We start from the raw sequence: 15,428 nt of genomic DNA, 5'->3' as shown, positions 1-15,428 counted from the left end.
AACAGCAAAGGCATTTTACTTGCTCCTTTGGGATACACTGGAGCTGAGTTCATTCTCGCGCCGCCCTCCTAATTCCTCCCAGTTCCTCCTTCTCCCACCTTGCTTTGCCTCTTTTTCTTCCCACTGCCCTTTCGGAACGAGAAGAAGGCCTGCCCGGCCGATGTGGGAGCGCCTGACGGGCTGCAGAACACGGGCAGGGTGCCTTAGCTCCTCTGCCTTTCTAGCGAAAGCCCCCAAGGCCACCTTCTCTGTTGGTGACACTAACGTGAGAACCGTGAACGTAACCTGCAAAGCGCTTTACTTCATAAGGATGAAAGGAGTAAGGCAATACCGGAGACAACTTAACTCCTAGCGCTGAGGGGTACACGCTGTTGTTTTCCCCACTTGGAGCACGGGCTAGCCCTGACAGGTAAAGGGCCCTACTTCTGCGTTCGATGAGACTTAAGAACCAAAAAAAAAAAAAAAAAGGCAGTCTTTTCTCGGGGGCTCAGTAGAGAGAGTGGATGTTGGCGTGGCTCAAGACACTTATTGGAGAATGCAACTTAAGCCAGGAGGGGCAGGATCTGGGCAGCCAATGGTGGACGCTCGTTGATCTGGGCGTCAGAAGTCTTGGGTTCTAATCCCGGACACTTCCACCCAGCGAGTGGCAGGACCCCAGGCAAATCACTTAACTTGTCTAAGCTTTAATTTCCTATCAGATGAAGAGAATGGACACCTTCTTACGTCAACGTTTGTAACTTGGTGGGGGGGTCCCCAAGTGGATAGCACCAAATCGTGCCATTCTGTGCCCCCCAAAGATCTGATACCAAGAGGTTCATTCCTGGTCCTGCACAGTGGAAGGGCGGGAATGCCAGGCCTCTAAGTCTGAACCTAATCTTAGCCGCAGATAATGAGTGTGTTCAGCGAGGAACCCAAAATATGAGGCCCGACTGAGTGTGTATGATAAAAGACTTGGACTGCAGATGAAAACTTCAATCCATTTACTAGACAAACATTTATTGAGGAACAGCTAACACTGGGCACTTACTATACGCCAGGCATGCTGCCAAGTATGTTGCATGGATAGATTAGCTCATTTAGCCACACAATCACTCTGTTTCCATTTTACAGATGAAGAAACTGAGGCACAAAGCTATTAAGTAACTCACCCAGCTTGATAGGTGACAGCCGAGATTTATAGGCAAGTAGTTTGCTTTCACAATCCAAACACTACCGCTATGAACAAGGCATTGGTACCAGGAGGGATATAAAAGGGGGAAAGCAAGGGCTTACTTCTTATGTATCTTCCTTTAATTTTTTAAAAATATATTTTAACCCCCCATTCCCAGAATCAATCCCTTTTCTCCCTCTGGTTTCACAGCCTTTTAACACGTTGTATTTCAGTGTAATATCTCCACGTGCCTGCCTGTCTCTGCATGCCTCTCTCCCCAACTTCACTCTTCTTGAGGGCAGAAAGCCTATATTTGGTGCCTTTGTATTTTCCATAGTTTCTAGCATGTAGTTGATGTTTTAAGAAGTTTGTTGAATTAAATTAAGAAAATTGGAGTTTCAACTTGTCCTTATACAGTGTAAAATCCCTGTCCTTTATGACTGAGGATGTACTATCAGGGATGTGGCTGAAACACATGTGCCGTGGTCCCTTCCACTGAGTGCGAACAGAAAAACGCACATACAGGAGATGCCATGTGATGCCTCACTAGCGTCTTAGCTCTAGTGCACCTGTTGGTGGCATAATTAAGGCTCCATGTATGGAGCTCCATGTATGTAAGGCTCCAAAGGTAACTTTGGCTCAGTTATTGGTCACAGGACAGCCTCTCTCTGACTGATATCGATGTAGTGTGCTGGAGTTGCAAGGCATCACAGAGATTCTGGTCCAAGGACCCTGAAAGGTCTACATACTTACTCAGAGTCACACAGCTATTTCATGGCAAAGCTGGCAGCAGGGGATCTGGGGCCCTGGTCATACCCTGTTCTTCTACTTCAACATGCTGCTATAGGAACTGCTATCTCCCCTCTATAAATCTGAACCCCAAGGCCAAGCTTTCCTCACCCTGATACAATCACCAGGGTGAGAAGATTAGTGATAAGGCAGCACTGAGCTCTGGGGTAGTCTGGGAACCTGGTTAGCACTGCTCAGCCTGCCCTTTGTAGGAAGGTGGAAACAGTCACCCTGGCTCAGCCCCAGTGGGGGGCCAGTGGGGGTATGAGGATGTGACACAGGGTCTCAAGGAATCATAGACATTCAAAACTCTAGTCACTCCATGCCCCTCTTAAACCAAGGACAAACCAAGCCAAAAGGGGCACTCGCTATATATTATATTCCTAGACTGAATATCTTCTGCATATCCTGTGGACTCATAAATAGTCCAGCCTTCCAAATAAAGAAAATAAGACAGCAAAGTTGGAGGGCACATAATGGGCAGAGTTCTGGACTTTATCGTTGTTCCGATTCTCATCATTTCATAGGGTGATCCCGTGTTCCAGTTTATGCCTGCTGTCCTGGGTAATTATTAGCAGCGCACACAATCAGTTTCACACAAATTAAATGGTCACTCTTTGTCACTCGAACTCTCTGAGCCTTGGTTCCCCATCTACAAAATAAAGGGTTTTGAGCATATATCTTTCAAGTTTTCTTTTCAATGTTTTGAAAATGCTTCAATTTTATGAATGTGGGGCTGCAAGAGAAGCTTCACGGCTTCTTTTGTCTGGGCAGCTGAGAGCAAAGTCACTAATGGATTGGTGATTGCTCTGTTATTGACATTGAACTTTGGGCTTCAGGTTCACCATTGACAAACTGGGATTGATTAAAAATAATAAAATAAGCCAGCCCTTCTGAATAATATGTGGGAATTAATTAGCACTCACCTCCCAAATAAGCAGATCATGTTAATATTACTCATTAGAACTGTATTACAAATATTACAACTGCTGTTGCACCCTATCAGTTCTCCTTTCTCTTCTCCACCAGTTTGTTTGTATTTAATACCTAGCTAAATGGAAGAGACAGGATTTGTTTTATGTGGTTCTCAATTGGGGCCATTAATTCACCGTCTCTTTTTATCCTCCCCCCCCCCATCCCATAATGTTTCCCAACACCATTCTCATGATAAAGAAATGGTGTTGGGGAGAAGGTTGTGGCAAGGCCACCTCCTCAGTGTGGTCCTTGTTGTGGCTACCCCAACAGTCAGGCAGTCTCCTCTTTCCTCCTATTTCCACATAAACATTCCCTTTATACCAGCTGACTCTGAAATTCAAGTGTGTGTGTGTGTGTGTGTGTGTGTGTGTGTGTGTGTGTATACATGTTATTTTGTCACTTTGTTAAACTTAAAAAAAATCCCTGATGTCTGGAATAGTATTTAGGAATTCTCCAGATCCCCCACAATGCCCTGCACATAGTAGGTGCTCAATACACACTCAAAAGAATGAATTAGTGACTGAACGAATAAATCTAGAAACTGAATCTGGAGTTCTGTATAAGAAATTTCCTATTTTTGAAATGCAATAATTTGTGCAAATTTCTTTCTCTTTTCACACTTCAGGAAACCTCAGTCACAGCCACATTGTAAAAGTATGGCTTTGTAAACCACTTTATTTTCACTGTTTTGATCTCATATGTGTGGGGGCTCTTAAAGTGCTATTTGCTTCACTTTATAGCTTGCACCTTGGAGAGGCTGGTTGATAAATGAGAGATGAATAATTCCTTATTGCTACTTATCTGCTAAATCTATAAACTAGTGTCAGCATTTACTCAGTTGGGTTTAAAGCTATGTCTGGTATACTTATTAACTTGCTTAAAATAAGCCATAAAAATGGGCTTGGTAGGCAGTTTTTTTAAACTAATTTTTAAAAATCACAGTGGTCATTTTCCACTAACTCATGAGATGACCTTTGGCAAATCACTTAACCTCCTTGGGCCTCACCTGCAGAAGGAAGATGGTGGGGGGGGGCGGTGCTAGATCAGCTCTAAGAGCTTTGCTGGTCTTAGAGCCCTTGATTCCATGATTTTCAAAGGAGGAAATTAAGGGACCCTGATAATACCTATTAGAGCAATTAAAAATCGGTTCGTATAGACTATCTCATGAATCCTTGGCATATCCCTGGTGGGTGGGGAAGGCAGCACTTGGTAGTTAGAGCAGGGCATTCTGAGTCGTATTCTGTTACTTATTAATGGTGTGACCTTTGGCAATGCAACACTTCTGAGTCTCAGTTTCCTCATCTATAAAACGGGCACAATACTCCAGTAATACACTGATTACTCCAAAGAGCAATAAAATGTGAAGATCAAATGTGACATACATGTGAAAGCACTTTGATAAATGTTATTCATTGGCCCCAATTTAGAGATGAGAGGACCATTTGAGGTACCATTTGGTTAATCAGTTTGTAGCAGAGCCAAGGGAAGGATTGTTTGACCTCTCTTGTTCTATTTGGATTACATATTGAAATTTATTTAAAAATTATATAAATAGATTATATAATCTTTATACAAAGATTATATAAAGATTGAGTGTTCAAAAGAAACCTGTGCCTGATGAGAAATTTCTGGGAATGCTAAATGACATATTGATAAGAAAATCAGTTAATATCTTACTGGCCCACAAACCTAGGAATTCCCAGCTAATAGAAAATAAAGCATTTTCTGAAGCCTTTGAAAATATGCACCCTTTCCAGCTCTGGTTCTCCTTGTGTCTCAGACCCCTTGCTTTGGGGTTCACCCTGGCCATGTGAGAAGTACTTACAGTCTGCCCAAGGCTTTGGGTTTAATTCCCTAGAGAGATGTGTGCAGAGAAAGCAGTTGTTGCTGAGAATTGTTGTTGTAAAGAAGTCAGCAAAAGTGTCTGGAACACAGCCCTGTGAGAATTATTCTTCAAGACAGCACTCCCACCATGTCTGTACAGTGCTAGGGGGCTAGCAAATGTGGCATGACGATAAATATGTTGCTTGACTGGGTCCTGCTTACCTTGTAGTGGAGAAGGTCAGAGATGAACAGTCAACAAAACTAATTCTACAAAAACTAAAATTCTGTGGTTCTATCAAAATTCTATTCATATTTCCTACTGCCAAACAGTCAACCAACCAACCAACCAACCAACCAAATAGACAAAGGCTGACCTCAAAGTTAAAAAAAAAAAAGTATAGAGCACAGAGAACGAGAATAAGAGTGGTATTGTAAGTCTATACTTCCTAGGTACTCAGACTACAAGTTTTTATCTGCTAAATGTTTATTTGCTAATTAACAGTGATGAAACTGATCTTTAGTTTGATGTTACTTTTACCTTCTCATGACCAAATGAGTTACACATTAAGTTAAAAATTTCAGTGCAAAGGTTTTTGAAGCTTCCTTAAGTTTTAACGTTGTTTTTTTTTTAAAGATTTTATCTTGGGGTGCCTGGGTGGCTCAGTCGGTTAAGCAGCCGACTTTGGCTCAGGTCATGATTTCGCGGTCTGTGAGTTCGAGCCCCGTGTTGGGCTCTGTGCTGACAGCTCAGAGCCTGGAGCCTGTTTCAGATTCTGTGTCTCCCTCTCTCCGACCCTCCCCCGTTCATGCTCTGTCTCTCTCTGTCTCAAAAATAAATAAACATTAAAAAAATTTTTTTAAAGATTTTATCTTTAAGTAATCTCTGTATCCAATGTGGGGCTCGAACTTACAACTTGGAGTTCAAGCATCACATGCTCCAGCCACAGAGCCAGCCAGGCTCCTGAAGCCTCCATAATTTTATGGTGGGATTTTGTTTCTTTTTGTTACCATTCTCTCCCTCACCCCATCTCACACCTGCTTATAAAGGGGGGGGGAAGCAACCTTCATCTTTATAAACTGCTACTTATTTATGTACAAATTAAAATGATTTCAGTTTCAATAATGGCACCTGACATTCATTAATACTTGTCTTGTAATTCATTTGATCTTCAGTCCCATTCTTAGTGATTAACTTTCTTGCTTTCACAAAGGTCTTTTCTTTTGAACACCCTCTCCAGCTTTTGGGCCACCACTAAATGTCTGTCTTCCCTCCCCTGTCCAAGCTCTCCTCCTCTTCTCCCTAGTCTGAATAATCAGCTTTTATTTGCAGCTGGACCAGCACCTGGCCTTACATTCCAGCACATCCTTCTGTCAGCAAAGGGAGTTTTGAGAAGAGGAAAAGTTACAAGAACTTAGACTTGTTTTCAATTTCAGAAACACTCAAGGTTACAAGTGAAATTCTGAGACAACTGTGAAAACATTTCGAAAGGGACATGAGGGGACCTCTTTGTGGAAAACTCACTCCCACCAATTGTAAATGTATTTAGCCAGGAATCAAGAGTCCAGGGCTATTCTTGGAGTTTTAGGAAGTCTAAAGCTGAATTCTCTAAAATGGATAAGCTTTTATCAGAAGCACAATAGTCATGAAATCTGAGGAAGAAACAGATCTTGGATCTGGTCAATCTTCCCCACCCCTCTCAAAACATCTCATTTTCTAATTTCAAAGAGACAGGAACTCCTTGTAGTTCATTTGGAAAATACAGGAAAGTATATCAAGAAAAAGAAAATCTGTCCTAATCACACCGCCCAGAAAGAACCCCTGAGAACATTAGTGTTCTCCCTTCCCCAAACTCTCTCCACCAGTTTCACACTGAATAGAGTGATTTTGCAATCTACTTTTTATTTTTTAAAAATATGAGACATTTCTAGGTCATTAAATATTTCAAGGAAACAATATGATGGCTACATACATTGCACTGTTTATGTACATAAATTCTTACTGTTCAGAGTTCATGTTATTTTCTACTTTTCACTGTTATAAATAGAAGTTTGATGTGTCCTTGTCAAATTGACATAAATTTTGGTAAGGAAAGCACCTTGTAAACCTCTGACTATTTCCTTGGGGTAAATTTCTATTACTGGAAAAAGTGAGTCAAAGAATATGAACACTAGTAGGGTTTTGCATCCATACTGCAATGTTGCTTTCTAGAATTTTTGCATCCAAAATTCCTACTACCACCAGCAGCACTCAATTTTGGGTAAGATAACTCAAAAATAGATCTGACAAAGTGTCAGGTAAATTTCCATCCCTTGTTAGGCAAATTTAATTTCTGGAGCCACAGGTAAGAAACAAAACAAAATGCCAAATGAAACCAAGGGGAACATTGATGCCAAACTGAATGAATCACACTTTGGAGATTATTTCAGGGACTGGTGAGAGGTCCTGTCTGTCCTCTAAAGTTTGTAACCACTTCAAAATATAAGAAACTGAAGCACAAAAATGTTAAGAAAGTTTCCCAAAATAACATAGCCAGTAAGTAGTACAGATGGGATTCAAATCACATTATTATCACATCGGAGTCCAAACTCTTACCACTGACCAAATTTGAATGTAGTATCTCGGCAAATCTAAAGTCTCCAGAATGTTCTTTGTCATGAGTTCACTGCCCAGAAGTCGCCTTTTGTAGCTTTTAAGGTTTTAACCAGTAAATGAGAATAATCTCAGATTATCTATGAAGGGAAAATTTATCTGTGAAGAAGGTGACACTCATCTATTAAGAAGCACATTCATACATCTTATTTCTAGGATATGCCAGAAATAGAAGAGAAATAACTTGCCTGAGGTCACCCAGTTTGTGGGGAGTTGCATTGGGACTAGAATCCAAGCTCTTGTGATTCTTTGGCTACTGCCTATAGTGTTTCTTCTGCCAGCAAATACCCTCTGTGGGCAAATGAGGATTGACTAAGACCCATAGAGCCTTAAAGTTTCACGGGGGTTCCTGTCCAGCACCCGGGATCTCCCTTTCCAAGAGAAGTCTGAAGGGGAAGTGACACAGCTGGGTTGGTGGGGGTATTGTGGGTCACAGCAGCATAAGGGACTTAGCACCCTGAGCTTAGGTATGGGCAAGCAGAGGTGGTCTTCTCCCAGGGAAAGACCTGCCAGTCCTATGAGCCACATTCAAGTGGAAAGCTTAGGCAGGAGCGATTGTCACTGCACCAGTAGAGGGTAGAGACTGTTGCTGGCCTTCTGGGGAGGGGATTCCTGCACTGAATGGAAGGCTGAACCAGATAACCTCTGGGGCCCTTCTAGCTCCCGACGTCTCTGATTTGTATGTGTTGGAGTAAAGAAGTGAGCAGTCACGGGACTGGAATAGTTGATTTAGGGTCCCACCCCGGTCACCAGTGAAGTTCTCATCTTGGGCAAATAATTTAACCTGTCAGTACAAGGCACAATGCCTGGTGCAGAGAAAAGCTTTGTAAATGTTTGCTGAATGAATGACCGAAAGAAAGGTGGATGGATTTAAGCCTCCCAAGTCCCAAGGAATATTGGTGATTATTGGATTCTTACAGTGCCCTTTGACTGGTGTGGAGTTTGAATGAGATAACGTAAAAATATTCTGAACTTCTTAAAAGGAAATGTGATCTGCCAAACCCAAAGGGATTCTAGTTCGTCCTTACACTGACAATGGGTAGAGTTATAATTTACCAGCATCAGCAAGCATATTATTCAGTGGTCAGTTTTGAGTCCACACAAAATTCTCTATTTCATTAATCCCTCCTGTCGCCAATGGGTTAGCTCAAAGCCTCCCAGAACCGGGTGGGGCAGCCAGACCGCATCCCTCCCTCCACCCCCGCCCCGGATAAATGCTGAGGTCTAATGGATTGTTCATGCTGCTGTCCAGATTAGATAGCAAGCCCCTCCGTTATCATGGCTGGAGCAAACCCGGGCGGCCACTCTGGTGAGAGCTTTCTAAGGCAGCCCCGAGAAGCCTGGGGAATCTAGAAGGCAAGGGAGAGCAGAGAGCTGCTAACAAATCCTGGGGCCCCAAGGCTGTTTCCACGTAGCGCCTCTTCTCAGAACTTGCTCAGGACCCTAAATCCTTCACTCCCTCCCCCTATAGCATTTAAGTAACTACTGAAGTGGTCGGTAGTTACTATTTGCTGAATTCTGGGGAGCAGTTCTAAGACAGTAACTCATAGATTCTTCTTGTCAACTTCTGAGAAGCTGGAGACACTTTGACGATAACACCCTCCCTCCCCTTAATACCAGAGAGATGCTTTTGCACAGCGACTGCTGCATGAGACCAGGAAGGCTGTACCTTTCCTAATTTTTGTTGTTCTTGCATCGTTGCAGAGGAAACATAGCTGACTTTCTGACCTCCCTTCCTAATTCTCCATGGTCAAGTTTTTACCTGTTAATGATCCTGTTTGTTAAGGAAAAGTTTCTTTAGAGTTTTCTTTAAGTTCCTTAAATAAACCTTAAGGATTTTTTCCCCTACAAGTGATTTTTTTTTGTCTCCAGTCATTATCTAAAAGCAAAAAAGGATCTACTATTTATCAACACTATTATAAAAAAGTAAGAATTTCATGTATGCTCTAACAACAAATTCTACATAAAACAATGATAAATGCTCAAAATCATTATTTATCTACGAGGAGAGACTAATTGTTCTATCATTATTATGATAGAAGTACTGTGATATAACAGAAAGCAAATAAAGTCTTAGCTGGTGAACAAGGAAAAGTTATCTATTTATACCATATCAATTTCCTGTTAAATCTTGCAGTTAGTGAAAAGCCATAATAAATGGTGTGGCAGGACAAATCATCTGGCTCAGTAGGAAATGTTTCTACAACATTAAAAAAAAAAAACAACAAAAAACCCTGCATCATGTTTTGTAGTGAATCAATCTTGGTAGACTTCCACTTAGCCACTGGAAAATGATTTTATAGTATGCTATTTATTTAGAGGTGGAAAATCAAGAAATTTCGTAAGGACAAACGGCACAGCTACTGTGTAGATTAATATCCAGACATCAAAATAATTCGCCAACAGAAGGCTTCTGATTCACCCAAGAAAACATCTTTATCCAGTAAGTTCTGCACGCAAGTGGTACACCCAAATTAATAAAAACGAATTTATCACGAGGGGGAAGGGTCTATGGTTGGGATGAGAAAAGATCAAGCCAGACACAGGGAAATTTTAAATGTGGGACGTGTGTCTGGAAGCATCCTGCGGTCACTATGATCAGCCTGGTCTGCAGCCGCCAAGGACCGGGCAAATAGAAAGGCACGCAGTTTAAAAAGAAGAGCACGTTTTATAGATAAAGAACAAAGTAAGGGGGAAAGATTTTGATTAAGCAAGAAAAGGAAACTCAGGAATTGAATTAGAGGGAGGGGAACGAGAATCAGAGAGGGAGGTGGGGGTGGGTGGGGATGAACGAAGGAAAGGAGAAAACAGGGAAAGCTAAGACAATACTAAACGAATAAAGAAAATCCCTAAGACCGGTGGGTAGGGTGGATGAGGGAGAAACGACACATCGCGGCATCTAAGAAAAAGCAGCAGCCATTCCAAACTCCGCCCTGCCAAACACCGACCCGGTAAAAGCCGCGCCCGGCGCCTGGACACCGGCCCCCTGGGGCGGGCATCTGTGCGCAGGATTGCCACTACTGACCCTGGGTTTAGCGAAACGTGATTTGGGAAGGGTCTGCCAGGAGTCTTTTCTAGGCTCAGAAGGAGGGGCGCTGAGGAACTGTCGAGTTTGCGGCCAGAAATGATAAAAAGGCAGTGCCCTTCCCCAGAACTTCAGCTTTCCCAGGCCTGGGAATCCGGTGGCCTCTCCGCAAGTCCCAGGTCCCGAAGCTTCGAGAAATCTCTGCTTCCGGCCTCCGCGCCGGCAGGAACTGTGCATGAAATATTAAGGCTCTTTGAACGCGGCTGAGGGAGACTCTGAACTCTGCGTCCGTAGCCACTAAGCCCGCGAGCCAGATCCGGGTGCCATCCAAGTCCCTTAGGAACCCTCCAAACCCGGCCAAGGAAAGGATTGAACCAGTGCCTTGCGGACTGGAGTCGGGTTCGCTGCGCCCTCGACTAGGGTGGGAAGGAGGTGTCTATCTGCAGGGGGATGTTGAAATGCGGAACAGCCTAACTGGGGGTGGGTGTGTGCGTGTAAAAATACACGTTTTGATAAAACTCCTACTGTAATTCTTGGCCTGTTTCGGGACCTTACGTGGGCGTTAGAGACTGGAACGACAGCGGAAGGATGCGGCTTCGCTCCCCTCGTCGCTGCCCAGACCTTGATGGCAGCGGCGTTGGGGCGAGCGGGTCCAGGGTCGCGCCAGCCCCTGCCCTTGGAACGGCGCGCGCAGGCGGATCTCCTAGGCTCCCGGGTCCATCTGTGCGTTGAGCATTCCCGGGGTCTGAGCTCCCCAAGCTCAGATCTGGGAGAGGGCGATCCGGGACGCGTTCTGAGCAGCACCAGGCCCCGGCACGAGGTCACACGACTGACCGCGACCTGGACTCTGCTGTCTGCGGCCTGGGCTTTCTCGCCCATAACCCCCGCTCGGGAGGCTGGGGGCCGCCGGAGCGACACCCGTGTGAGGTGATCTGGCCTATGTGGCGCCCTAATGGTTGAATGCGTCCAAACCAACCTAACCTCAGCCTCGCCAGGAATAGAAATGATAAGAGGAGGTTCCGCTGCAAAGTGGCCAGGAACTCAAGCGGTCTAGTTGTTTCTTTGCAAAGATCCGCTGGTCTAGAAGGTGTGGTCGCGCGCTCGGGGTTTCCTCCGGGCCTCCTGTTGCTGCAGGCAGGAGCCCTCTCCACCACCACCGCTTCGTTTTCCCACCTGGCCACTCGGACTGTGCACGAGCGGCTCCCCCAGAGGGACCAGGGACTCGGGTCGTTAACCCAGCCTACGGGAGACCAGCGTCCCTTCGGGTTTCCATTGCCCGGGTTTCCGCGAGGGCTGCGTGCTTCTCACGGGGCTTGTTCCCGGGAAGATCGCTCCTGATGAGGAGTTGTTTGGCAAAGGGTTCGAGCCCCTTTGCGGTGCACCCAGGCGATGTAACTTTGGGCAGAGTAACTGCTCCCAATCTTTCTTCCCGTCATGTAAGGTGTGGGAGAAACAACACCTCGATGTGAAGTGAATTTGTAAACTTTTAAGCTCCACCCAAAAGGGATTAATATTGATCACTAATTAATACGGTCTTCTTCCTCCCCCCCCCCCCCACTTTAGGGGCATTTCTCTGCCTCTTTGAGGGGTCCCTGAAGCTTTATTGAGTGTTCCCATTATTTGGGAATCTCCATCGCCCCTTCCTCCCTTAAATTAAAAAAAAATTACTTTTCGTTTCCTTCACCAAACTCTCCACGGGGTTAGGACTGTTCGCCCCAGACTCGTCCCACTAAGGCCTCCCCGGGGACACTTTTAAGGTCGTCGCTATTCTCGCTGGGCCGCGCCGCGGGGACCCCACCCAGTCCGCCTGGCCGGCTCCTTTTCCCCGGCTGCGCGCCCGCGCTGAGACCCAGGGTTCCGGCCCCGCGCGCTCGTCACTGGCGCCCAGATTTGGAACTCAGCCGTCCTCGGTTCTTTTCATTTTTCCGGCAACCTTAAGCCTGCTCCCTTTTCTCTCCTGTCCCTTCCTACCCTCCGCCAGAGCCTGACGCCACTTGGTTTATTGACCTTAGATCTGCTCCGCGGCTTTATCAGGCCCCGCGGAGCGTCCCGCGGGGCACGTTCCCCCCCCCCCCTCGCCCCCCAGTGGCGCGGTGGGAGCCCTTTTTAAACTTCTCTAAAAACCTCTCATTTGGGCCCCATCCCGACTCAGCTCCCAGAACCTACAGAAACATCGCCCCAATTCCCGTGATCGTGGAGAGAACCGGGGCAGGGCCTTCAGGGCCACGAATATTTGCCTGTGTCGCCCCTTTATCTAGATAAGGTAGGTGAAAGTGCCCGCCTCCCCCCTCGCAATTATTCGGATAATTGTCTCGAATCTCCACTTGGTGCTGTGTTTAGACAGTTGGAGATTGATCGTTTGAATTTATTCAGTGTCTGTGCTGCCCCAGCCCTCAACGCCGTCTTCTCTACTGTCCCCAGCCTTAACACATCTCTGGACTTACACATGCAAACTGTAACTTTACGTCCTATAAATCACTTGGCAAATATAACTAGGCATTAGAAAGTCATTTGAAATGGATATTTTATTGGGCTTGAGAAATAGAGCAGGGATAAAGAGCAACTTATTCCCATTTCCTCAATACCAACCTCACAAAACTGTCTAAACGTCCCACCCTGCCCCTTGAACTCGTCAATGAAAAATCACTTTCACAAATTCTTCAGAAGAAAGAGGAAATGTCTACATCACTAAAAACGAACTCCAATGTGTTCTGTAAAAAACAAAACAAAACAAAACAAAACAAAAAACAACTTCATAAATTGGGACTTTCAAATATCTTTTTACTCTAGGTCCATTTATCCAAAGAAGACTAACAGAGACAAAACACTTAATCACTACTACTAATAAAAGAGCCAAGCCAGTTTTGTGATGATAGGTTGTGGGATTCTAGCAGACTTTCACAGTCATGCTTCCCCTCATTTCAGATATTGGCACTTCCTTAATCCTGCCCAGCTAAAAGCCTTCCAGTTTCCCTCCATCTTGGTGAATCCGCAGGAGAGTGAGTGTGTGGGGACTCAGGGGAAATGAGGAGGGCCAAGGCAAGCTGGAGCTGGGCAGGGGGAAAATAAAGTTTGAGACAGCTTTTGAATTTATCCTGGTGGAAGCCAGCAAGGCTTTGGGAGAGGGAAGCATACACGAAGGAATAATTTTCCATTCTCTGTTTTGCAGAACTGGTATTTGTAATAAGTGCACAGACACCAAGAGACTGCACTAAATCCTACCCGATTCCAAGAAAGGGCTCACCCAGTCCTCCCTAAGGCTGCAAGGTTAAAATATGCCCTTGTCTGTTTTCAACCTTTGGGCAAGGGGAGGAACTCAGACAAACCGGCTGCCTTCAAACTCTCCCAGAGCCTTAGCTGTTAAGTAACGCTTCACTCTGGACTCAGGATCTTCTCACTTTCCACCTGTGTTTTCTCAGAGCTGCCCCCCTTTCTTCACCTGTGTCTCTCCTTTTGGACTCGGCTCTTTTCTCAGCTACAAATAAGATTCAAAGCTCATTTGCCCAATCTCAGGATTTATAGAAAGGGAAGGTCATTTTGTCTTGTATGCAAAAGCATATGCAACCAAGCTCTTCAAAGCACGCAGTGGGCTTGGGGAAGAAAACCACAATCATTGCAGTGCACCTGCAAAACCCACCTCCACTCCTCCTTCCCATCACATGTCTGGCTCCAGAATAAATGAAAAATTAAACCCTACACCTAGCCTGGCTGACCCTTGGCCTGTAAATAGGCAAAGAAAAGTATCAGATCCCGAGGGCCCTGAGGCCTATTCGCTAATTCACTAATGAAGCCATAGGAAACACGGCTGAGACTTTCTGGCCTGAGAGCCTACCGGGCTGGTCTGACAGGGGTCAGGAAGGGTTTTCTCAAGGGGTTCTCAAGACTGAGCATCAACAGCGTGGGCCCAGGGGAAAGGCATGGATCTGACTGTGTTGGACCGAGCAAAGACAAGCGGGCCCAGGGGCACCTGGTCAGATCCGTTTGCATTTTTGTGTGGTATGTATTTATTTACTTTTTACTGAGAGACTGACCATCCCCACCAATTTCTGATTGTTGGAGTAGGAGGCTGAACCCGGAAATAGAGACACTACACGCTACCAAGTTGGGAGAAAGGGAAACAGAGAGAAAATGTAGCACAGGGAAGAAGTGGGAAAGGAAGCCTTGTATCTGCGGTTTGGTCTGCCAAGAATCTCATCCTTTCTTCCTGTCCTCAAAGGTCTGAGAGCCTCTTGCCCATCCTCACTGGCAGGTCTTCTCCCTGCCCCTATCCCCGCACCTCCCCTCTGCCCAAACCTGAGAGTCAGAGATCACTCGGCCTTCTCTTCCTTCCGCCCTGCTCCTCCTGGCCTTCCTGGCCTCCCAGCTCCCTGCCTCTCTCTCCTCCCGGGCGGAGGGTCCCCAGGAAGGCCAGGAAAGGACTCACCCTCGGTGGGAGCGGTGTCCCTGCAGCTCCTTGAGGCTGGTGTGAGGCAGTCTCTCAGGAACGGTCGGTCTCCGTCCCTCCCTCAGTCTCAGGGATTCCAGGCTGTTCTCAGCGGGGTGGGAGGGAGGCGTTGTGAGCCGAGTCTCCCAGCTCCCTCAGAGCTCCCAGCTTTCCCCTCAGAATTAGATAACAGGAAAAATAGATAAGAGAAGTGGTTCATTAATTCAGCAAGCCTTTTTTTTTTTTTCGGTATGTGTACAAGTGGAAGGAAACCCTGTTAGGGAATGAAGCCCTAGTTGGACGTTTTTTTTAATAAGTCAGTGTTCACAAGGTTCCAGAGATGCTTCCGGAAGGTCACTCAGAAGGACTGAGACCTACAGGAAACAAACCTAAGGAGTCACCATTTGTGGGGGAAAAATGCTGACTTCACAGCATGAGACTTCTTCCCCCCAAGTCTCTCAGAGGCTAGTCCAGACTTTGGTGGTGCTGGCCTAGGTGACATCGTCCTCTGAGGGCAGAAATAACAATAACAGCAGCACTGCTCTTCCAGTAGGCAATAAAAAATAACACTTGTTCATGTAGTATTTCCTGG

At 45.6% G+C, this 15,428-nt stretch overlaps 1 protein-coding gene across 1 annotated transcript in view; it reads right to left on the bottom strand.

The window, feature by feature from the left end:
• The window catches only part of GATA4 (GATA binding protein 4), an 80,480-nt gene extending 65,448 nt beyond the window's left edge, over nucleotides 1-15,032 (bottom strand). The window contains exon 1 of the mRNA XM_043565258.1: nucleotides 14,837-15,032. The gene's annotated coding sequence lies outside the window, so the exon portion shown is untranslated. The remainder of the gene's footprint in view (nucleotides 1-14,836) is intronic.
• Nucleotides 15,033-15,428: the final 396 nt, after the last annotated feature.

The sequence above is a fragment of the Prionailurus bengalensis genome, chromosome B1, assembly GCF_016509475.1.
Source record: "Prionailurus bengalensis isolate Pbe53 chromosome B1, Fcat_Pben_1.1_paternal_pri, whole genome shotgun sequence".
Taxonomy (NCBI): Eukaryota; Metazoa; Chordata; class Mammalia; order Carnivora; family Felidae; genus Prionailurus; species Prionailurus bengalensis.
This window is presented reverse-complemented; position numbering and strand designations above follow the sequence as displayed.